Source organism: Ictalurus furcatus, chromosome 15, assembly GCF_023375685.1.
Source record: "Ictalurus furcatus strain D&B chromosome 15, Billie_1.0, whole genome shotgun sequence".
Taxonomy (NCBI): Eukaryota; Metazoa; Chordata; class Actinopteri; order Siluriformes; family Ictaluridae; genus Ictalurus; species Ictalurus furcatus.
Genome location: NC_071269.1, coordinates 1,177,627 through 1,203,366, shown reverse-complemented (window position 1 = coordinate 1,203,366; position 25,740 = coordinate 1,177,627). Strand labels below are relative to the sequence as shown.

The window sequence follows — 25,740 nt, the reverse complement described above, 5'->3', positions numbered from 1 at the left end:
TAAACTGCATACATGCTTGAACGAGAGGGGTGGAACCAACCATCTCAGACATAAGGGATCAAGGTTTTAGTCTCATCATCTCCTGTTAATATATTTTCAGAAACATTGTTTTAGGGGGTACATATGCAGCATCAATCAAATGTCCATACACACATCTACTCAAAAGAGTTTTCCTATTACTGTGAATTACAAAACTATGAAATAAACATTCCACATAGGAAATTATGCAGTGACTAAAACTGTATTAAAGTTACAGCTTTTATTTTTGCTTACAGTAATTTATTTAAAATCTATGAAAACTATTTTGCAATATTGCGTTACAATGTAACTCTCTAGTTTGTTTACAAATGCACACTACACAACTTAAAAAATCTCAGCATCACTGGCCCACTCACACTACACCACTTTAATAACTTCTATAACCAATCTGTTGTTTGGCGGATGTAGGGGTGTGTACACCAGTGGTTTTCAAAGTGGGGGCCACGGCCCCATTGGGGGCCGCCAGGGGGCGCCTGGGGGGCCTCAACAATTTGGTGTGAAAAATAAATTCTCACTCTCAGACAACCACACACACACACACACAATCAATTCCTAATGTGATGTAATGTAACGATGTAAGATGTAATTGTTAATAATAAAAAAAAGTCTGTATTTTTTTTATATTATTTTTTATTTTTTAAAGACATCTTGTAAAAGGGGGGCTTCGGTCAAATGTTAATGCCATTTGGGGGGCCTTGCGCTGGAAAGTTTGGGAACCCTTGCACTACACAATTGCTCATAGATGAGGCTCACACTTTCTTACAAAAGTAAATGTGAGAGCAGTATATCATGTGATTTTGTGGCTTTGTGACTATTTTGTTCAGAAACAAGAAAAACAGAAATAAGACACAAATGTGGAGCAAATATTGCTGCAGGCACAGGATTGTCTGTTCTGCAAAGAGAACCGGAGATACAGTGCAGAAACATGCTATTTTTATACTGTGAGTCACCAGGAGTCATGAGTATTTTTGCTGTTCCTAACAACCATTTGGGTATGACATATCAAGTAATTTCTTATAGAAACGTTTTATTTTGCTTTATTTTTTCCCCTTACACTCACAATAAATAGAATAATGATAAACTGGGATATTCTGCACATCTAGGCAAATTAATTTAATTTCCTCTTGGACTCTCATTCACTGTTTCTTAGCACTTTTCTTGCTGTTAGTCGCAGAAGAGCTTACAATATGTGATTCTTCACCAAGAATATCAAAAACATGCTTGAAATTGCTGGGGGTTCAGAGACAGCTCGCAGACTGAGGAAAAAGCATTGATGAACTGTGCACACATTAAAATTAGTTTAGTGTGCAGTAGGATTAAAATGAGATATAGATAATCTCAGCATAGAGGGTGGAGTAAGTGGGGTGGAAAACAGAAGGCTTGTCAGGGATTTTCGGTGCAATTCTGAAGCACAAACTGCTTCTCTAAATATTTCATATTGTTATATATTTCACCACATTTCATTAAGCAAACACGGCAGGTTATCTTTTAAGGTCAAATGGATATGAACCAGTAGAAAAAAAACACACATAAACCACACTGTTGTGGGATATCATCAGTTTTGTCTAGCCCTAGTCAAACTTTGAAGACATCCAGTCATCCATACATCGCACAAATAGCACAATCTAGTCTTATTACACTCTCCTGGGCTTTCAAAGTGAAATGATAGATGAAAAACACAAGGGGAGAATGTATGAGAGGAATGAAGTTGCTCTGTCTCAAAATGCTCCTCTTGTTGTAGGAGTCTCCTACCAGCCTGGCCTGTGTTTTAAACAACACATCCAGTACCTTCAACATTGATTCTTGTGTCTGTGGTTGATGTGCCCTTGCATTCTAGTACGAAGCAGCACTTAACAAGGGGATGATGGGAGTGCCATGCAAGGACACGTCACTTTCAAGTTTTTAACTTGAGAGTTTCAAGGCCTTTCATCATAGCTTCGGTTTTGGGATTGTTTTGCTTGACACTCTAGAAAATGTTTATCTGGATGACAGAGCAATCATTTCTCTCTCTCTCTCTCTCTCTCTCTCCCTCCCAATCCTTTTCTCCTATTTTTCTTCCCCACACTCTCTCCCTTCCATCTGAGGGGCTGTGTCTGCTATCTGGCCCAGGAATGAATTTTGGAGGCTTATCTCTGCTTTTCCCAGCTATGGCGGAGAGGATGTGTTAAGGCGCCTGTCTCCCGACAGGAATGACGAGCTATCTAAGCTGATAAGGCCATGGCTGGCTTGAGAATTGTAACAAAGCCAATGGCTCGGGTGCAGGTGGGTACATGTACAGTGCCTGTAGGTGAAGGGAGGTTAAAAGCAATTACCTTCCCACAACAAAGGGGTCGTTCCTGTCAGCACATGGCAATGCACACCTGGGCTGGACAGAAAGGTGCAATTTGCGTGCATCCTATGATTCCTTTAATGACACAACGGATCACTGAAAAAGGATACGAAAAGTATAAGCTTGATTATGCCTGATGAGATGTGGGTACCTGATACTGACATACTTCTGTGGCTCCTCTTACCCTCTGGTTCTGCTTGATGTCGTGGTTTGTTTTTTTCTTGCCACTCTGACTTGCTCACCGGGAATCTAAATATACATTTCTGTTAAGCTGCTCTGTGACAATAGCCATCATTAAAAGTGCTATACAAATAAAACTGAATTTGATTCAATTGATTATTTATTCATTTACAACCAAGTTTTAACAAGTGGGGAATGTATATTGAACAGCTCCCCCCCCCCCAAAAAAACAAACAAACAAACAAACAAAAAAAAAACTACACTTTCAGTTCAGTGAAAGAGCTGGGTTGTAATTGGCCCGAGCTGGCAGCACCACTGACAAGCACTGCACCTCCTCTTGGTAACCATGGAAACATTCAGAAGTGGGCAACATGGACCCCAAAGCCCCTACCTATGCTTGTGCCCTCTTCCTTTCTCAGGCTACACACATACTGTCAGGCCACACACACTGTCTGTCAAGAGCAGATGCCCATCTGGATCTACTGACACCCCAGTCCACCCCCCAACCCCTCGAGCATACACACAAACACACAGTCATACCCAATCCCACCCCGGACCTCTCACTCTTTATTCTTTTGTTGTTCACTTACTGTCGACTTCCATAGGCAGACAATAAAACACATCACACAGCTACAGCATGAACTAATTGATTATAGACGCTGTCAGAGTTGGTGTTACATTTAAACATACTTTAAGAGAAAGTAGCGTGCTGAGAGAAGGCAAAGACTTTCAGAAATCACAAAAGAGCACAAACAAAACAAAAGTACGAGCTCCTTTTATTTGTAGCAGTGTGTATGTTATGCAGTCTTGGGTGAGTTGTAGAGTGGGTTTGGACAGCTTTAGTGGTCTGTGCAAGAGACAAAGAGACTATGAGACTACCCTTTACTGTGTTAGATTGTCTTTACTGTGTTACTGTTTCAGATTCAACATTAACATTCTAATGGGCATTACATGAGGGTCTGAAGTTGCCTCGTAGCCAAGATGGACTATGGAGAAGGGCAAGTATTACTGATGGATAAATTATTATTCTTATTTGTTATCAAGTGTATATACTTAGTTGTATATAGGTTATTTCTACACTTATGAGCCTGAGCTCCTGAGAATACATCACAACTGAAAGGGAATATTATATATTCAGGAATGGCAATGAAAGAAGAAAGATGGGGTGAGAGAGACAGAGAAAAAGAGAGGAAGAAAGAGTTAAAGTAGAGGAAGACAGAAAAGGATAGCCTTTATGTTCACATATTCAAGTACAGTAGAGTGAAATTCTTTTCTTCACATATCCTAGCTTAGTAGTAAGCTGGGGTCGGTGCTGATCCAGTGCCCCAGGAGCAGAACGGGTCAAGGGCTTGTTCAAGGGCACAACCATGACAACTTGGCAGTGCTAGGACTTAAACTATGACAATCTGATCAGCAGCCCAGAGCCTTAACCACTGAGCCACCACTGCCCCAAGAAAGGGGGAACAGAGACAGAGGGTATGAAAGGAAGAAAGAAAAATGGCAGAGGAGAAAGTCAGAGAAAGAAAAACAGAGAAGAAAAGTGAAGCACACGACTATAGTGAGTGAACATGAATGGGTGAAGAACCTGTTGTTTAAAAGGAGCTGATGTATTGAATGTGGCAGCCAGACTGAGGCGCTGAAGAATGGCCATGATGAGTGAATCCGTCCCATGGAAATGTGTCATGAAGGCAATTCTATTAACATCTTAATAAAGGCCGCAAGGGCCCAGGAGAGCTTTGAGGCAGTGGCTACTGCTTTAAACGAGTGGCTACAGCTGAAAAAGAAACAGAGGGCTGCACTGGCTCAGCTTAGGGGCATTGTCGCGATGCTGTTTTTGTTTTCGTAGGACCGTTAGTCTTCCCCATGGACTGGCCATTTTCCATCATGGTCCACTAACTCTCTCTCTTCCTAAGTGTTTTTTTTTTTTTTTTCATTTACCATCTTCTTCTCCATCTGCCAAAGTGAAGATCGAAACAAAAGGCTTTATTTTGGCAAGTTGGCAGCTGCAGGGCAGAGACGTGAAGACATGAGCTGGACATTTCTCAATGGCAAAGCGAGTACACTTACTATTTTCCTGCCATTCTTTTTTTCACTCACTCTGTCTCTCACCCTTTGTCTGTCTCCCTCTTTATCTTCTTTTGCTGTCCGTCATGCTCTAAGAAATATGCCCTGACAATAATCGGTTGCCTATTTTTAATTGACTAACTTAACAATTATTCCCTGTTCCAATAACAATAATAAGGAATTTGACAAGTTTATTTCAAATGATTCAAACGTATCATGTTTATATCTTTCTCTCTATAACATTGGCTAAATCAGTTGTGTGAAACTCAACTTCAGTTCGGGCCACATCAGCATTTTTGTGAGTCCTTGAAATGCCATAAACTAAGGCTGTTCATTTTATTAATGCATTATTATCCATTCTATAAATAAACACCAATAAATTAAAGTAGAATGGTATGTTCATATGAAAAGAAAGAGATTTATGAAGAACTTACATGGGCTTATATCTCTGCTATGAAAATACTCCCAACTCCAAATTTCTTTTAGTCTCTACACTGGTGAATCATTTCACGATATGGAGTTGAATCACTGAATCACGTTAAAAGTCAACATCCATTTTTTTTATTTTTCATCATACTGAATTATTTTTAGGAGCAGGTCTGATTGCAGTAAAAACAACAGATCGGTGTCAATTGTAACCAGCACTTCAGCCATGTTAGAAGTGAGCCCATACACACTGTACAGTGGCATGTACAGACCACAGGCAGATCTGGAGTCAATTCTAAATATTACTGGTCTACATGGGAACGTATTGTGTATTAGGCAGCTACTACATGCCATTTTAATATTATTTTTTTGCAAGTTTACACCGGCCTAATAAATCAAGACAGAAGGTTGTATTGGTTATATAAGGCCCATGGGCCTTGAGATTGACACGTGTGATCTAAACTGTACTGAATCAGGAGCCTATATGTAGACATGTTACCTTTCATTCATTTGAAGAAGCCAAAATTAAAAAATACTGATTTCTTTAAACTACGATGTTTCCATGCTATTGTTTTACATATTTACTACTTTGACTATACAATCAAATATCAGTCAGCTTCCATTATATTTCATGTAATATGGGGATAATTACATTAGTCTATTTCACTTATCAAGTGAAATGCATCAGCAGTCTGCATTATACTCACATGAAGATCGCAGAGCAAAGAGCAAGAGCACACAGCCGATGTGACCATTATTTAATAGATAGTCAGACTTTCATGTATCGTGTTTACATTGCATAAGAGAGTGTATGTGCTTTAAATAAGTTGCTCTGTTCCCGGGGTCTATTAGTGTTTAATTCCATAGTTAATACATAGTTTCATTATTATTACATAGTTACTTTATATTTGTGATAATAAATACTACTCCTACTCCTGACAGATACTGAAAGCCCATCACACACTGCATATCTTAGCAGGCCAGTTGTTGTTGTTGTTTTAAAGCCTTGTATTTCAGTAATGGGTATAGAGTATATGTGCATTGATTTTTGCTTTCTGTGTTATGTTCATATTTGACATTTGTGGCCCTGTGGCTAGCAGTCTGAAAATGGCCTCAATGAGATGGCAAGTTCTTTAATATTTTGGGGCTGTTTTTCTGCAAGAGGACCTGGACATTTTGTTAGCATACACGGCATCATAGACTCTATCAAATATCAACAGACATTAAATGAAAACCTGACTGCCTCTGCCAAAAAGTGGTTGGATCTTCCAGCTGGACAATGATCCAAAACATACAACAAAATCAACACAAAAATGGTTTACTGACCACAAAATCAACGACCTGCCATGGCCATCCCAGTCCCCTGACCTGAAACCCATAGAAAGCCTGTGGTGTGAATTGAAGAGGAGAGTCCACCAGCGTGGACCTTGAAATTTAAAGCTTCTGGAGAGATTCTGTATGGAGGAACTGTCTCAGATCCCTCGCCATGTATTCTCCAACCTCATCAGGCATTATAGGAGAAGACTCAGAGCTGTTATCTGGGTAAAGGGAGGTAGCACAAAGTATTGATTAAAAGGGTGCCAATAATTGTTGCACACCTATATTTAACAAAATTATTTTGGATAAACCTGTGTTTTGTTTGCAATTGTTTGATATCCATGAGAGCAGAGTATTTTTGTGAATTTTCTTAACAAAAGATCAAAAGTTTTAACGATAAAAACAGTTTTTCACAGCCCTCTTTGCTCATATTAACCAAGGGTGCCAATATTAGTGGAGAGCACTGTATATATAATAGACTGATATATATATCATATATATAATAGACAGATATAGATATAGAGAGAGATTTGGTCGCTAATTAAAGGAAAACCCTAAATAACTTACTGGAGAAACATAACAGTTGCAGATGCTTTCAGGCAGGCACTGCTGATACATTTAAGCAATTAACATCCTGGTATGCTGTCTAGCATCTACATGGATGCTGACCAGATACAGCTGACCTCAATTTTGGATCAAGATGCCAAGAGGACATATCTAGGTGACTCTAGGGCTGTGCAATTAATCAAATTTTAGATTTCGATTTTTAGTTCAGCTCGAGCCAAGATGACAGAAAGAGAGTCTTTGGTCGACAAGAAAGATAAAACCATTTCAGTCATTTGGAAACAATTTGGTTTCAAGAAGTCCGATGTGGAACAAAAAGAAATAATGTTTGGTATCATTGGAAAGCTCATTTCCTCTAGCATCATGACAGCTGGTATAAATACAGCCATTTTCTTTCTAGAGCTCACGCAGAAACAACAGGTCGGTAGACAGGATTTCATTGGCTAAGGAAGTTTAAAGTTAATTTCTAGCTATGCGATTCGCTGACATGTGTCACGTGATGTGCTCCACCAGCTTTGTTTAATTTATTTAATTAAACTAATTTATTTAATTTTCTTTTACTTTTTTTTTTCAAGGGCACATGGTGGGTTAGTGGTTAGCATGTTTGCCTCACACTGCCAGGGTTGGGGGTTCGATTCCTGCCACTGCCCTGTATGTGTGGAGTTTGCATGTACTCCCAGTGCTGCTGGGGTTTCCTCCGTGTACTCCGGTTTCCTCTCCCAGTCCAAAAACATGCATGGTAGGCCAAAGTGTCCATAGTGTATGAATGGGTGTGTGAATGTGTAGGTAATTGTACCCTGTGATGGATTGGCACCCTGTCCAGGGTGTACCCCGCCTTGTTCACAATGCTACCTGGGATAGGATCCAGGTTCCCTGTGACCCTGAAGGATAAGCAGTATAGAAGATGGATGGATGGATATTTTTTTCAGTTGAATTATATTCAAGGAAATCCACAGTTAATTTTTTTTTAAAGTTCAATAAACGCTTAATGTTTCCAAAGTCAATGAGTAATTATGTTTAATAATCGTGATCTCAATATAGACCAAAATAATCGTGATTATGATTTTTGCCATAATCGAGCAGCCCTAGGTGACTCTTAAACAGTGTCATTTTTGTGATATTATTGCAGGAAATTTACTCACAAAGACCACTCAACTGGTGAGTGTTTCAATAGGAAAATACTTGTTAACAAGAATTTCTAGGAGTTGACACATATGGTCCTAAAGTTAAAGGTTATATTTCTCTCATATTATTAGTGTGAGAGTTTCAATGGAAGTTAATTAACCATAAAATACTTTTTCCCATAACATTTTACTATTTTTTAACCCATTTTTATCAAGGGTGCCAATAATTCTGGAGCACTGTGCTATACAACACCAGGTTTGCCAGTCTTGGACCTTGCAGCACATGGAGAGTCAGTGTTGTTGTTGTTTGTTTGTTTGTTTTTGTTATTGAAGATTAATTGCCACATGTGAGACGGATGCAAAATTGCAAAATGTGTCAGTGTCCACACTTTTCCGTGTACCACTGTGCATACTGGAACCTTCCAACCAAGACCCTTTCCACCTCATCCATCCATCCATCATTCTATCCATCATTCATTCATTCATTTTCAGTAATCACTTTATCCTAGTCAGGTCTGTGGTGAATTTAGCACCAAGTTCTTGCATATAATACACCTACCGCCTTGTGTTTGTGAGGTGGAGGAAATCAGAAACCAAATTCTGCAAAGACAGTAACCCAAGCTCAGGATCATACTGGTGACCCCTGTGACCCACCTGCTCCCAATTATTAGCTTCAATGATACAAACCTAATTAAAGTGAAACTCAGATCTGGGGTCACCCCTCAAAGTGACAGCAGTGTTAAAGACAAATTATGCCAGCACAGTGCTTACGACCTTTTCTGTAGATAAAGCCAAACACTGGTGGAAAGGGCAGCTGATGTCCACTGGGCAGACTGAGAAAGAGTCAGTCCTGTTATCAGCACAACATTGTTCTGTTCACAAACAAATATGTAGCTATATTACACATACACACATAATCCATAATCCATAATCCATACATGAATCCATGGAATGAAAGCGCTTGATGGTGAAAAGGTCTGTATTCCACATGTTTAATGGCAGGTACACAGGCAACATATTCTGAGATGCGGAGAGAGCAACTCTTTCTGAGCGTTACAAATAAACAAACAGAGCAGACTTACCATCAACCATTTCTCCTGGCACGCAATCACGTAGTCTCTATGTCATTACCACGTAGCACGAAATAGAAATGAATGGTAAATGCACTTATGGTCTGCACTTATATAGCACTTTTTTAACCTTAGCAGTTCTACAAAGCGCTTTTCACTGTGTCTCATTCACCCGTCCACACACACACTCACACACCAATGGTAGCAGAGCTGCCATGGTTAGCTTGCCATCGGGAGCAACTTACTGTTCAGTGTCTTGCCCAAGGACACTTCGGCATGTGGAGTAATGGGGGCCGGGAATCGAACTGCCAACCCTACGATTAGTGAACAATCCACTCTACCACCTGATCCACAGCTGCCCTAAGTGAAATGGTCAGTCTTTTAAAGGCACCCTGCATACTCATGTGATGTATATAAATACATAGTTTCGGCCATTACAGATTCCCCACAGGAAAGAAAAAGGCTGCCCCCAGCCGTACACAACATAGGAACAACATTCAAATCCAGCCCCACACATGGAAACTTGGAAATCCTTCAAACCATAACGTGTCTCACACACACAGGTAGATAACTCGCATACATGTCAGTACAAACCACACACTAAACAGTATGTACTTCAAAGACAAATCACTTAAGAAACTAAAATATGTGTAACCAAATCATATATGCAAAATAACAATTTTCATTAACACATGAACCAAGACCATACTCTCCAGGTCCTATTCCCATGCAAGAAATGATCATCTTATTTGTAACATTTAAACACATAAGAAATGCAAACCATTGAACCCATTACTACTTTAGGTCCAATCTGTCAGTATGATACTCATTATTCCATTTATTTTCTGACTGCCGTGGGGTGATTCTAGGGGCCTTGCTAAGTCTGAGATTGTAGCAATGCCCCTACAGTTCAATGTCAAAGTCAGGAGGTTGAGTATATCCTGTAGATGTGTTAATGGAGAGCCAGTTATGTGAACAACACAACTCGTGTCATTTCCAGCCATGTCATGAGCATCATCAGTGAAATGTTCACAATCAACGACAGCTTCAGCAGGCAGAGCAGAGCATGGGTTTTGAGATTGATCCTCACTCATCTGTGTCCCCAGAAGACTGTCCTCCAATGATTCATAGTCTGTTACAGTCCCATCCTGAGGCTCATTTTGAGTATGGCTGCTGCATGAGTTCCAAGTGTGGAAAGGTTGCATAATCACCACATGGAAGACACCAGAATCCTCTCCTGTTTCCAACTTTGCTAGTCTGTAGTTCACATTAGATAAAACTTGAGTGACACAGTGTGGAACAGAGTACAGAGTGCCAGCTTAGATGTAAAATTGGTTTCTGACTGTTAAGACTGGTTTCCAGGGCTACCCTTACATGATCATGAGCTTCTTGCAATCACAACCTTAGATGCTCAGGGTAGGGGACTCCAGGCTCCTTCATTCCATCCCAAACAGGCTGAGTGACCAGGTCCAATGTAGTGTCCAACTCCCTCCCATACAACATAATGGATGGGGTTTGACCCATGCTCTCATGTGGTGCCATTCTTAGGGCAAAGCAAATTTGCAAATTTGGTCCCAAGTGGTGTGTTTATCATTCACATAAGAACAAATCGCCATCTTGAGAGTTTCTGAGGCATTGGTCTGTGGGTGATATGCAGTTGTGAGCCGGTGCTCCGATCACAGTGAAGCGAGCACTTGCTCAAATAGGTCGCTCAGAATAGTGGAACCCCTGTCCAAAATGAGGTAGGTGGGGGCCCCGTGATGGGAAAAAACTTCACTCAACAGTTTGCTTGCCGCCACTTGAGCTGTAGCTTCTCTCAGTGCCACAATATCAACCCACTTTGAAAAATAATCAACAAATACCAAGATGTAAGCATTACCACAGGAGGTACGTGCAAAGAGCTAACGAAATCAACACCAACATACTCCCAAGGTTTCCTGACTAGCACATGCCACAGCTACATCTCTGCCATGCTGATCTCTCTGCATCAAAGCAGCTGCAAGTCCTTCGTCACGGGCATCGGCATAAATAAAGAAAGGGCAAGTGAAATCAGGGAAACTTAGCATCAGCGCCGAAGTTAATTTTCCTTTCAGAAGACCCATGGCAACCTGGCAGGCACCATCCCAGAGAAAGGGAACATCATATTTTGTGAGCGTGAACAGTGGCTCAGCATGGCGGGCGTAGTCTTGTATAAATCGGCGGTAATACCTTATTAGGTCCAGGAACTGTCGCACTTGCTTCACATTGACAGGGGTTTTAAAGTCTGCAACAGCCTTTACTTTGTCTTGGTCTGGCAGGATGCCACTTGGACAGACATGGTAACCCAAGAAGGTAAGCATTTGGTGAGTTTAATTGTCAACCCAGCGGACTTGAGCCATGAAAGTACTTCCCTAAGGTCATTGAGATGTTGCTTGAAAGTGGGCGAAACCACAACAATGTCATCCAGGTAGATTGCACAGGATCTATAAATGAGACCAGCCAAAACATTGTTCATAAGCCTTTAATAGGTTGCTGGTGGATTGCAGAACCCAAATGGAAGCACACGGAACTGAAATAGCCACAATGTGAAACAAAAGCCATCTATGGTCTTGAGTCGTCTGTCATGGAGACTTGCCAGTATACCCAAGCAAGGTGGATTGTGGTCAAGAATATATCCCAGGAAAGGAAGTCAAGGGACTCATTGACTCTCGGTATTGGATAAGAGTCCTTTACGGTGAGCTGGTTTAGCCCATAGTAGTCCAAGCAAAATCGTGGTTCACCACAAGAATTCTAAACGATCACAACAGGGGCAGCCCAAGGGCCTGTTGCCGGTTCAATGATGCCTTCGTTTAACATTTTTCCTATTTGGTCCTCTATTAACTGCTTTTTGGCTGGGGAGGTTCAATAAGGGGGAAGGTGGACTGGCTTGCCCTGTGTCTATGTATGCTCTGCTAGAGTTGTATGGCCCAGGTGACCGTCAAAGAGGTCAGAAAAGCTTTCAAGTAGCTCTGTCAGCTGTTCCTTCTCGGCAGTACTCAGACATGCTTCCTCATCTTTTTCCTGAAGTGCTGAAGATGGGACTTCCATGAACAACAAACTGCCTTCCGACTCCTGTACTTCCCTGCCTTCCAACTCTTCTGTGAATAAAGGCTCATTGCCTATGGCAACAGTTCCGGATGGGATGTGAATGGTGATGGAAGCATCACTTGCAATTGTCCCATGCCGCAGCATGAAGTCCATCCCCAAGACCGAGTTGAGGGTAGGCATGGGACAATTGCAATGGTGATAAAAACGTTGTCCCATGAAGCCAAAAGCTAACCATGTCAGCCCTAAGGGTTGGCATGCCCCACCATCTGCTTGTTGGATTCGGGGAGCAGTCCATGGTTTAACATTAGCCTTCATCTTGGCTTGATCCTGAACTATGTCTGCTTGCACTGCAGAAAGCGATGTGCCAGTGTCAAGTGTAACATCCAAAACCTGGCCATGTAAGTTAAACTTTACTCTAATTGGAGTGTTCCAAAAGGAAGGTGATGTCGTATCCTCCACATGACAAAGCACAGGTTGTTCCGGAATGGTTGCATTAGTCAGTTGAGGGAACTGTATCTTCTGAAGGGAGGGTTTCCCTTCTGCCTGAAAAATGTACTCCCTTACACTGCATCACTGCGTTTGGGTTTGTTTGTATTCCTTGGATCACATGTAGGCTTCGAACGCACATCAGGGAACTCAATTTGTTGTGAGCTCAACCTAGAAAGGCCAGGCCACGAGCATTTATAACAGTAGGTTTCTTTGCCAAGTTTCTTCACTCTGCATTGAGGGCGGGAAACAGTTACTTGGTCCCAGAACCACATGGAGCTCATGAGTCCTTAGAAGAAGATCCATGACTGGGGAAACAGAAGTTCCATAGAGTGCAACTCAGTACTTTTCAAGAGCATGTTTACAAATAAGATTTATTTGTTCTTGTTCGGGTGGGGGAGATTTTAACTTCCTGAACTCACTTAGCATGTGGGCACAAAAGCAGGGAGGGGCTCCTCAGGACTTTGTATACAGTCCAAGATACCTCTCATTATTTGTTCCTGGCTGTCAAAAGGAAGAAAGACTTTCCTGAAGAAGTCACAGAAATTAGCCCATGTAACAACATGTGTGTTGGGGACAGTGAACCACTTCTTCGGCTCTTTTGCCAAAAACCATGGCAGCTCAAGAAGTATTTGGGCATCGGTTAAGTCAAGGGAGGTTCTGTAAACACTGACCGATTGAAGCCAATCCACAGGGTTAACGTGTCCTTCTCCTGCAGGCACAGTTAGCTCAAGCCTTGACTGGTACAGTACAGATGCACGGATTCTGCTAGTGTTACTCATATCAGAAAGAGTGGGTTGTGGTGAGCAAGTCACGCTTCTAAGGGTAACATTATTAGTCGTACCTTGTAATTGCACCTGGACTGATGGAACATGGCTTTGAGGGGTAGAGCTGGCCATAGGAGGAAGCTGTGCATGTGGCGCTGCTGGGGAGTCGACCTCAGGACGTGCAAAGCGTGTCAATATGCTCTGCTGCAACTTCATTAGACCCAAAGCAAGACAACACATTGATTTGAATCGAATAGAATGTTCGTGATTTCACTTTACCAAGTTAATGTGTCCAAAAGTTAGAATTCAACCTTTAGTTCAACATAAGCATGTTCAGTTCATGATGAAAGAAGGAAAACTGTGTTCCAAAAAGTGTATAGCTTCCTCAGAGTGCTTAAAACATAATTCGGATGCACAACAATTCAACACGAATACCCTTCTCTGTCCACTTATGCGTAACGCATACACAAAAACTGTGCTGTAATGAAATATTCCAAACAGTCCAAGGAGCAAAATATCAGCAAAACATATATTTAAAAAATAAGGTTAGCAACTGAATCAACTGAAACAAGCAAAATGATCCTCCGTTCCGATCGGACTTCTTCACTCAAAAAAAAAAACAAAAAAACCAGAACCGTAAACCTGAAATCTGTATTAAAATGTCAGATAAAGCACAAAGTCTAAAGATTTCAAATTATTTTTGCAGCACAAAAATATTTGGTTATATAATCCGCTCATACTGCAATACATATGTTCCTCGCACACATGGCACCCAGTGTTAGCAAGCTAATCTCACCAGCTTGCAGCTTCAGCAATGAACACCAATTAACCACTCCCACTACTCTCCTCAGCTCCCATATTTTCAAGGTTTGAATCGATGCAGGTTCCACGTAGATGACAGATCCAGATTCAGTTGTTCGGGTGCTTTACCCGGATATCACTCAATAAACCCATGGAATGAAAGAGCTTGATGGCGAAAAGGTCTGTATTCCACACATTTAATGGCAAGTACACAGGCAACGCACTCCTCTCATACATGTGAGAGCAACTCTATCTGAGCATTACAAATGAAAGCAAGAATAAAATTATAACAAACAAGCAGAGCTGCCTTATCAACAACCGTTTCTCCTACACACACACACACACACACACACACACACACACACACACACACAAACCCATGAGTCATGTTCTCTGTTCTAGAGAGAGTAGCAACTAAGGGTCAACGTGATAAAGATCTCTGTTGTGACAGCTGGACTGGTGAGAATTCAGATAAACAGCATGGCCATGAACCAATGAAGGAGGCATGACCAGACACATTAAAAACTAGACACTATATTCACACACTCAGAAACAAACATCTCTATCTTAAGTGTGTGTGTGGGTGTGTGTGTGTGTGTGTGTGTGTGTGTGTGTGTGTGTGTTTATATTGTGATGGGGAGGAAATAAGGATAGGAGTATCTGACAGATATGAGCGTCATGTGTGGGGGAATTTGGTTACTCCCCACAAGGAAAACTTTTTTTTTCTCATGAGTTAATAGCACAACATTAATTAACTGCAGCAATAATTATGTCAGTGGAAGGTCCTTACAAGGATCGTAAGACAAACGTGTGTGTATGTGTGTGTGTGTGTGTGTGTGTGTGTGTGTGTGAGGTCAAGTTTGTGCAGGGCAGAAAGCTTGCCGCAGAAAACATGGTCCCCCTGAACACATTTTGCACTGTTCACTCATTAAGAAATAGGTCAAGGATTCCGGCTGCATGCACAGCGCCTTGTCAGAATCTCTCAGGCTAAACAGGGGCAAGCCCACTGGGAGGATGTGAGATAGAGAGAGAGAGAGAGAGATAGAGAGAGATAGAGAGATAGTGGAGAGGAGACGAGAGGTGACGATAGAGAGAGAGGAGCCTTGGAAGAGCTGTGAAGGTGCCATACTCACTCGTGACACGGTGTGCAACTAAAACACACAGTGCCACACATCCAAGACAGATCGACCTCTGATACGCCATACTCAAAATACATGCAGCATCACAAGCCACTGGGAATCTGCAGTGCAATGTTACATCAGTGGAACTTCAGAGGCATCATAAGTTCTCACTGGCTGCACTCTCCGGTTCACTAATTTCACCAAGTTGGTTTGCATCAATAGGAGGCGCTACTGAGCCGTGCTGGTATGCCAGACTGTCTCTCAGAGGGAACAAGGGTCTGAGTGCTGACAGACGGTGCGTGATCAGACAACATGCATTATAACAACTTCAAAATAAGTATGTTTATTTTTATTTATAAAGCACATTTTAAAGAACATCTGTAGATGAAAGTGCTATATTTAAACATTTTTTCCACCAATTACTTAAGCTCTATCCCACTTTAGACAATAATATATGAAGACATACATATACACACAAATCAAACCAGCACATTCAACCATTCCAAAGTGCATTCTCACAGCTGAGTGAGTCAAACGATGAAGTTATTGTTATTAAGGTTTTATATACTACAAGACCTACAGATAGTACCAACTTGCATTTAGCCTATTACTAAACCAGCTTGGTGCACTATAGAAAACTGAGAAACTTAAACCTTACTACAAATACTGGCAAACTGGGAGCTCTGGGAGCTCAGGGCTACATAGAGCCAGACAAACCCCCGTTAAGCACATAATACCCCCAATTAGCCTCCAGGAAACATTTAACGAGCTGGATTGACATACGCAAATCAATACCATGCGTCCGGGCATTAGAGGCTGAAAGGCTTATTTGACAATTTCACTGAACATTGAAATCCAACCAAAGAAGCTCATGCTGCGAAGGGAGCTTTTATCTGGCTGAGTGTGACTACTGCTGGATCGAGTTCTAGTGAAGTGATGTACTTGGTACACAGCGTTCGTCAGGGAGGACGATGGCTGCAAGTCGTGACCCCATGGCTTTGTGTAGTTAACCTTATTGATTAAAGAGTGTGATGTGGAGATGCTCCACACTCTTTTTATGTCTCCCATGACTTCATTGAAGAAAATAAGCTATGGATGGGTCTGTGCTTTAACCCATTCGTGATTTTTAGCCCACAAAAGCATTAATGCTTATGCTTAAGCAATGACAATATTGGCAACTCTTGTTCTCTTTCACCAGACAACACCAAGGAGCCAACAAAGGAGACCCAATTCAATGGTAATAAAAAATTTAATAGTAAAGCCATGCTTTTGTTCTACCCGAGCATTTACACACATGATTCAAGATCTTATTCTTAGACAGAATTCATAGAATTAGCCATGTGTAGCGGCTTGTTAGGATCAGTTATTTGTAAGCTCTTGTAATCCTTTTACTGCAAGCCATCACTCGGAAGCCTCTCTACCATTCCTTCCATAAGAGATAACAATAACACCACAGTAACTTTAGCCTAAGCCATAAAATAGTGGCATTTTGTTTTCAGTGTACAGCCCTTTGCATGCACAAAATAACTGACAGGGATGGTCATGCCTCCTGCCTAATGAATACTGCTGGATCACGGTGAAATTTTTGTTGGTGATAATTGAGCCCAGAGCACTCGAAAGGACTTTTTTCTCTGAGCATCTATTTTTCATAATATCTCTTAGAATGTAAAGGGACTTTAACATAAGTCTTCTTTAAAAAGCTTCTTAACCATACACTGTGGAGTTACTGGTACAGCCGTTCTCTAAAAGACCCTGGCTCTTTCACAGACATAAATCTTTAAAACAGCTATCGCAATTTTCCACTCACCAACTCTCAGAATAGTCACGCTTTCAAATGCAATACCCTGGATATAGAAACACAAGTCAATCATACTGCTGCACGATGTTCGTCCCCATATGGCCCTATCACAAACATTTCACATTCCATCGTATGTTTTTCACTAATGACTAATTAGTGACTAATATGTGATCGTGTGCAAGACGCGAAGGTGCATTTCAACGTTAGTCCCTGAAATTTTCACCTGTGAGCTGTGAAGCGCACGTGTGACTCCATGTGAAAAATGATCATGCAAAAATAAACAAATCGTATGCAAAATCACATGAAAATAAACAAATCATTGAAAGAAACACAAATAAAAACGCATTCACTATACTGTACGTGGAAAGTCCACATTAGAAAAATAGTGTGAACGTTGATGTGACGCAGCTAAATACCATATGTGTCAATTTCACATGTGAATCACGATTATTTATGTTTCATTCATATGATTTTTCTGTAGGGGTCTTTTCAGAATTAAAATGAAAGTTAAAACCCCACACCATGATAAGCCTACTGTCATCAGTAATACAAGTAGTGCTTGTAGCTTACATTAATTGTTGATAAAAAAAAAATTTAAAAAAAAAGATATTTCCATTGATTGTGTGTGTATTAGCCTAATGGGCTCAGAGAGAACAGACTAAAGCCGACATGTAGCACAGCTTAAGGTAGAAATTAAAAGGATGATCACACTTCGGCTTAACTTCACTCGTTTGCCGCTGATAAAGCAAGTTTTGTTGGCTCGTAGTGCGTAACAGATGCAATTTATTCTAATGCAAATTTAGAGCAATTGTCAACGTAGAAGAACAACATTCCCGTGTCTGGACAGCGTGTGATTAAGCGTGCTGGATGAAATGAAGTGACGATTTGTGTACAGCCTACATCTTCTGCTCCACTGCAAAATCACATATGATCAAAGAAGCATTTAGAATAAACCTTATCTAAACGTGCTCTCCTAGACCGGTGTTAAACTGTGTGAAGACATCAGTATGCTATTTCACATGTGTATTAGTGAGTTGCCTGGATCATCATGATTCCCTTTACTGAATCTGATCGAAGCATCATAGGTATATAACTATTTTCTTATTTCATGTATTATTCATTTAAATCATCTTTTTTTTTTTTTTTCATGAACTAGAAACGTAAGAGGACACATCGACGGCTAATAAACGTCAAGCACATGAACGTGTTGATGAATAACATCACGGTTCTTGTAGCACACTGCGTACAGGCAGCTTACACACTCGTCATATTGAGATTCCTATATTATTATATCCACAGGTCATTCAAGGTTCTTGGAGAGCTGAGCTAAAGAGTAGTCTAGGCAAGGTCTAGACCTGCTAAATCAAGGATTTCTAACATGTTTGAAACCCGCAAGAGAAATCTCCATATCAGCTAGCATAAAACAACTGCCAAGGCATCTCCATTCACATAACCTAGCTAATGTAGCTTATGTTCAGAAAGATGCTGAGGTCCTCAGGTGTGTGCGTCTTATATACATATATATATATAGAGAGAGAGAGAGAGAGAGAGAGAGAGATGGTGTTATCATTCATGAATTCAGTTATTCCCTGATTTAACTGCTGTGTGTATTTACATGAAGATGTATCTGATGTGGATTTATATAAAGAAATGTGAAACAATGTATCCGATGATTGGATGGATTTATCCAGGCAGGCTACTGTTCGGTAAGGGCGATGCGTACACACGAACAGAGCACAGATGTGAAACACACACAGGTCAGCTGAGTTGAAGTCGGCTGAATACGAGCTCGCTGTCAGTTGTAGTTAATGCAGCCGTCAAAGCCCGACAGCTCGCTGCGTTTGCCGCGGAAATGTTCAAATGTGCCGGCGGAAAGCATTAGTATTCACAGCCACATGTCACGCATACCGCCGCGTTTAGGTCCAAACCGAGTCAGCATGCGATTCCCACTCACCTTATATATAGAAAACACTGAGAATGTGCGCTGTGTTCCTGGGTCTGGGAATAAATCCACATCCGGCTGTTCGGACCGTCACCGAATAATCAATCTGAATGAACTATTTCCTGGCAATTCCTCGAAAAGATCAATAACATCTGCCGCTTCAATAACAGGACGCAGGAAGGACGGAAGGTTCTGCGCTTTTCCCCCAGCTGTGGTCTCTTCTGTCACTCGCCGGTTTCTGGGATGTGAGATGCAGCCGCTCGGTCCTGCTCATAAAGCTGGTCATTTACAGATGTCTGCCAGCTCCATGGCACATTCCGTCTGTGCAGGAGGTGTGATGTATTTCATGCTACTGCTCGGTAGTTGCTTGCGGATCTCCAGAAGACACACGCGCTGTCTCACGCGCTGTCTCCAGTTTCACTTCACTGATGGTCTTGTGTTAGAGCAGCACGAGGCAAGAGCGCACGGTACAGTGGATGTGTGCGAGTGTGCGCGCGTGCGTGTGTGTGAGCGTGCGTGCGTGCGTGCGTGTGTGTGTGTGTGTACGGCATTACTCCACTGCACAGCGTTTAACACACACACCCCCCCCCCCCCTTCCTCATCCCTCCTTCCTCATCCCTCACGCGCTAGCGCTCGAGGGAAACACGGTACACTCATTAATAACAAACACTCAAATATGAAATGTAGCCTGCATTCAAGAAAATAAAGTAGCCTTCATATATGATGTGTCTACTATATCTATACCATCTATATTAGGTTACATTCCACCACTGATTTTTTTTTTTTTTAATCTAGGCAAGAAGAATACTTTATTAGTTGCAGTTCCACCAAGGAGCCAAGTTCTGCTCACAGCTGAAGCATGCACTTTGGTAATGCCACTGCCAAATGCTGGGTATCTTAAGGAGCTGTCCTTTATCTACTGTACATGCAGTCAGTTTCACTGCATTTTCTGGCCTTACCTGATTTCTTTGACAGTTTGAAAATTATATCATGAATATCATCGAATGTCTGGAAGCCTATGTAATTGCTCTATTATAGTATCTTCCATCTATGACTAGGATGCCGTGTATTTTGAAGTGGACCTGCAATGCTCATACTATAATACCCATAATACACCTGTGCTTTTCATTAAGCAAACAGGTGTAATGGCTGGAGTGGTGCTTTAATTTGTCTTAAGGTTTATTTGCATTTATTGTAATGCTGCATAGTATTTTTAATTTTTTTTTCCTCCAAACAACACGCACACGAACGCGCACGCGCGCGCGCACACACACACACACACCCCTCTCCATTGTGTCCATTATTAAATTATCATTTATGATCCAAGGTTTAGTTCACAGTCATTCGTTATATCCAGGTTTTTTTGACGTTCTCCTCCCTCAGTTAGAAACCATCATTTCTTTTAAAAAATTGTCATCTGTCATCTTCCTAAAAAAAAATATTTTTTTATTTTGGGGTGTGAATACATTATTGTGGACACATGACACAAATTTTGTCATGCGTCCTTCAGCACAGTAACGTAGCCACATTTTAACCATAATAATAATAATAATAATAATAATAATAATAATAATAAAAGAGAATAAAAAGAAGAAAAGGTAGAATAACAATTTATTATTTATTTTTTAAATAATAAAAACAAAAACAAAATAAACAATAATAATAAAAAGAAGAAGAATGGAGAGAGAGAGAGACAGAGAGAGAGAGAGAGAGAGAGAGAGAGAGAGAGAGAGAGAGAGAGAGAGAGAGAGACTGTAATAATTCTGTTAGGGCAGTGCCATCTATCGTCCAAAATCCGGAATTACAGCATTCTGTTCATTCGAGTTAAACTCTAGTATATAATTATATATATTTCTCTAATATACAGTTTACAATAAACAAATAACAACAATAATAATAATGATAATAATAATAAAAATAATCCATCCATTTTCTGTACTGTTTATCCTACTGAGGGTCGCGAGGGAGCCTGGAGCCTATTCCAGGGAACTCGAGGCACGAGGCGAGGGACAGCTTGGATGGGGTGCCAGCCCATCGCAGGGCACAGTCAGACACACACTCACAAACCCATTCATACACTATGGACACTTTGGAAATCCTAATCATTCTACAATGCATGTCTTTGGACTGGGGAGGAAACCGGAGTACCCAGAGGAAACCGCCAAAGCACGGGGAAAACATGCAAAGTTTTCTGTGCACACAAGGTGGAGGCGGGATTCAAACCCCCAACTCTGGAGATGCGTAGCAAATGTGCTAACCACTAAGCCTCGCACGTTCCTTTTGGATATCATTTACCTGTGACATTTTATGGGTGGGTAGATAGATAGATAGATAGATAGATAGATAGATAAACAGACAGCTTTATTAATCTCAGAGGGCAATTTACAGATTACAGCAATAAGCAAAAAATAGTGTATGAATAAGAAATATTCAAGAAGTGATAGCAATAAACATATTCAGTAAAAGGTAGAATATGTTATTGATCCCTGAGGAACCTTGTTTTGTTGCAGTACCCATACTTAGTAAACTAAATTAAGTAAAAAAATAAGATGCTAAGTAGCAACAAAAGCAAGTAAAGTGATTGTAGTGCAGGGGCTGATCGTAAGGTGACGGATGTTCGAATGTGTCCATGAGAAAAAGAGTAAACAATGTTGCAATAAGTGCAACAAATTTACACTTAAGGTCATAACTTTACATATGCCTTACATAATCTGCATAATGTTAATAATTGAAAAAAATAGACTTCATAAAATTTGTGTTTTGTTTATTACTGCCTTGAATAAGCTATTTCACATAACATAAATTGAATTTACACAAATGAACCAGTTCAAAAGTTTATACACCCTTGATTATTAATACTGTGTGTCGTTACCTGGATGATCCACGACTGTGTTTATATTTTGTGAGAGTTGTTCATGATTCCCTCGTTTGTCCTGAGCAGTTAAACTGTCCACTGTTCTTCAGAGAAATCCTCCAGATCCTGCACAAACTTTGCTTTTCCAGCATCTTCTGCATATTTGACCCCTTTCCGGCATTGGCTATATGATGTTGAGATCCATCTTTTCACACTGAGGACAACTGAGGGACTCGTACACGACTATTACAAAAGGTGCAAACATTCACTGATGCTCAAGAAGGCAACTTTTGAACAGGATGATCAGTGTAATTTGTTATTATTTTATTTAAAGATCTTATTTTTTTTCATTTAGTACTGTCCTTCATAAGTTAGGCCTACATAAGATATATAAAAATATCAACAATAACAACAATTTACACTGATCTGTAAACTGGAGGGACAGCTGAGCATTGTTGGTATTATTAGCCTATAAAGGTAGCCTAAATAAACATATGTATTTATAGTCTAAACAGAAACACACACACACACACACAAAACAAAAACAACAAAAATATATATCTCTATCTATCTATCTATCTATCTATCTATCTATCTCTTCTCTAAATATTATTGTACAATATGTAGTCCTGTAAAACACACATTTCACTTTCATTTTAAAAATACAATATAATGTGCTATTTCTGTAAACAAACATTACAGCAAGACGTAAGACTGCTGTAAATAACAGTAACTACGTGACAGCACTTCTGCCAGTAATTAATGTACATTTACATAGTACATTTTTACAGTTTAGTAAAACTTAAACTCAAAATACTTCTATGAAGAAAGCATTACAGGGCCATTTCTCCTGTGATCCGTTAGTAATCTAGAGTGGAAAAGGGCCTGATGGCATCTATCAAAAGTATTGCAAAACTGCCATGGGCATGGTAATGTTGAGTGACTGATACGTAAGTACACAAAAAATACCTGGAGGGCTTCCATATTCAAGTTCCGCTGCACTAACCCTCAAACACATATTAGTCCTTCACTGGTAATCAAATGAAAGGCTTCTTCTGAGTCCTTAATGCACCACTGTGACTGGAAGATGCAGTGGGAGCAGGACTGATTAGAAAATAGTCTTGACTGGAAATACAGGAAAGGCTGCTCAAAAAAACAAACAAACAACAAAAAAAAACTATGTCAATAACTTTCTGCTTTATAAGGTGTTTGTGATATCAATCATATTTTGCATTATAAAAAAATCTAAACTATAGAATCAGTGAGTCTGAGATATTCACACTCAGAATTGCCAAAGCTTTGTACACATGCAGACCTAACAGCACACATTACAGGCTTCAGGCACAGAGGGCTATGATTCAAGGTTGGCTGAAGTGCCAGCTCTGGAACGAATGCTATAATTGGTACAATCCGTGAAACATTATCTGGTGCTGACCTTGGCTGAGATGGTACAATCTGAGCATAATTACCGATGATTGTTTAACTCTGATGGGCTATGAAGCCCAAATTAGGCTCCAGTTCCAGATGTCAAAGAAGCGAGATACTTGTGAAATATGACAGGAGAGCATGAGCTCAATTAAAATTGGCTCATGCAAACTAATTGGTATAGTAGTTGATTCTGCGGGGAGTTATGGTCATGTGTTTAGGTGTAAAATCGCTTTTTCTTTTTCATAGAAAGGCCAGATTATTCTTACAGGCTCTTCACTAGAGATCACAGCAGATGTGTATACATATCTGATGGGGGAGGGATTTTTAAATTATTTTCTGATTACCGAGGAATTCTTACAAATGGTAAATTTGACCTCATAGAGAACACAATAAAATGTATTCAAATAGGCAACTGATTTTATTTTAAAATTTGATCACCAAACTAAACTGTACAAAATTTGTAATACATCACACCCTTACTTCAGTGACCTCAAAAATAACTGATACTATCCAATAGATGGATCCAAAAACGTGGCATCCATTTAAAATCAGGTTTAGAATCCCAATGTTGCCATAGACATCTGTGGCCAGAAGCCAAGAGAATGCAATTGGCCTTGTTCTTTGGGTGGGAGGGATAGTTTGCTCTCTCTCTCTCTCCCTATCAATCACACTGTCACTAGCCAGTCGTGGGTGTCTATGAGCCTATGGATATGGAAACGTGTGAATAGCGCTCTCCTCTGAATATGTTACGCTGCCCTGTGATGTACCATGAGTAGCAGTTCAAAAAAGATGTGATTGGCTGACTTCAAATGTCTTGGAAGAAGCATGTGATAGCATTCATCCTCCCTGGTTGGTATCTGTCCTATGATAAGGGAGAGCTGGTTAGTGGGTAGGAATTGGCTTTTGACCGAAAAAAAGATAAAATAAAATTAATTAGTATGAAAAAAGCTGACAATATCAAACCATTGTCTACAAGCTCCATGTCCCCAGCCAGTTAAGTGTTCCATATATTATTATTATTATTATTAGTAGTAGTAGTAGTAGTAGTAGTAGTAATGTGAATGTTTGCATTGGTTTCCATAATATTGCTTTTATAACAATATAACATAACATAATAATGCCACAGAATTGTCTCTGTAAAGCATTTTATCACGTGTTGAGTTTCTAACCACTGCATGTAAACAGTAATGTTTAATATACTTTTTTGATTGTGTGTGTGTCAGTGACATCGCCCTCCTTTCTATCTAAATGCACCTAAAATCATGGCAGACATTAATCTAGCATTTTATAGCACATCTAAATTTAAGTTGAATATTTTATAAAGTCATATTGATAATATTAAGTTAACACAGTGGTTGGAAATGGAGTCTGCTCAAAGACCTGGTTACTTCACTTTTTTAAGATGAGGCAGTTTTCTATACTGAAGAATACACTTATAGAACATTTAGAACTCTTAATGGAAAATGGTGTTTTTCTCTGAGAAACGTTTCTAAGTAGAACCCATTTTTGGAAGTTTAGAACCATGAATTATCCAATAAACCATTAAAGAACCATTGAAGAACCATTGTTCACCAAGAGTATACCATTTAAGACATCAACAATTAGCCAAAATTGGTACTCAGAGAAAGGAACAGCTTAAAACAAACAAACAAACAAACAAACAAAAGCTGCCAAAAAAAAAGAAAGAAAGAAAGAAAGAAAGAAGCTTTTGACAGTTGTTTGAGAGAATATGCAGTGATGGTTTATTTGAAATGCCTTATGAAACAGGTGCACCAACAGAGACACAAAGCACCCTCATTTTTCTAAAAATGCAATTAGAACTGCTGATGTCCTTTATATCTTAACAAGCATTCCCTTTGCACTGTATTGATACAAGGACTCTCATTATTGTGAAAGGTACTAGGAGTAATAGATGGCTCTGCCTTGAGTCGGTGAGTTTAGTTGTGTCTTCTCGTTTGGATCCATTGCACTATAATTTCAGAAAATGGAAAATTGGTCATTTTTTCCTGAACTGGCCCATAATTGAGACAACACAACTATCAAGGATTTCCATTAAAGCCTTTGGACTCTTCCGTAAAGATATGCATGTGTGTGTGTGTGTGTGTGTGTGTGTGTGTGTGTGTGTGTGTGTGTGAATGTGTATGTGTGTCTAACAGCCACAGCACTGAATAGGCAAACAAATCGGTGTGAGTCATCACTCACACTAGTGACAGCTTTCCATTGGCATGATGTGCCAGAGCATCTTTGCAGCCATTCCCTGAGCTGACAGGCAGCCTCAACCTCCCTGCAACCCTTAGAACACATTTGCAAACAAAACCAACTCTAATTTTAGGTTTTGTGTTGTTGACCCTCATGTTTTGTTCA

General features: G+C 40.3%; 1 protein-coding gene across 1 annotated transcript in view; it reads right to left on the bottom strand.

The window, feature by feature from the left end:
* plxna2 (plexin A2) overlaps positions 1-19,680 on the bottom strand; it is a 233,546-nt gene extending 213,866 nt beyond the window's left edge. The window contains exon 1 of the mRNA XM_053643848.1: positions 19,107-19,680. The gene's annotated coding sequence lies outside the window, so the exon portion shown is untranslated. The remainder of the gene's footprint in view (positions 1-19,106) is intronic.
* Positions 19,681-25,740: the final 6,060 nt, after the last annotated feature.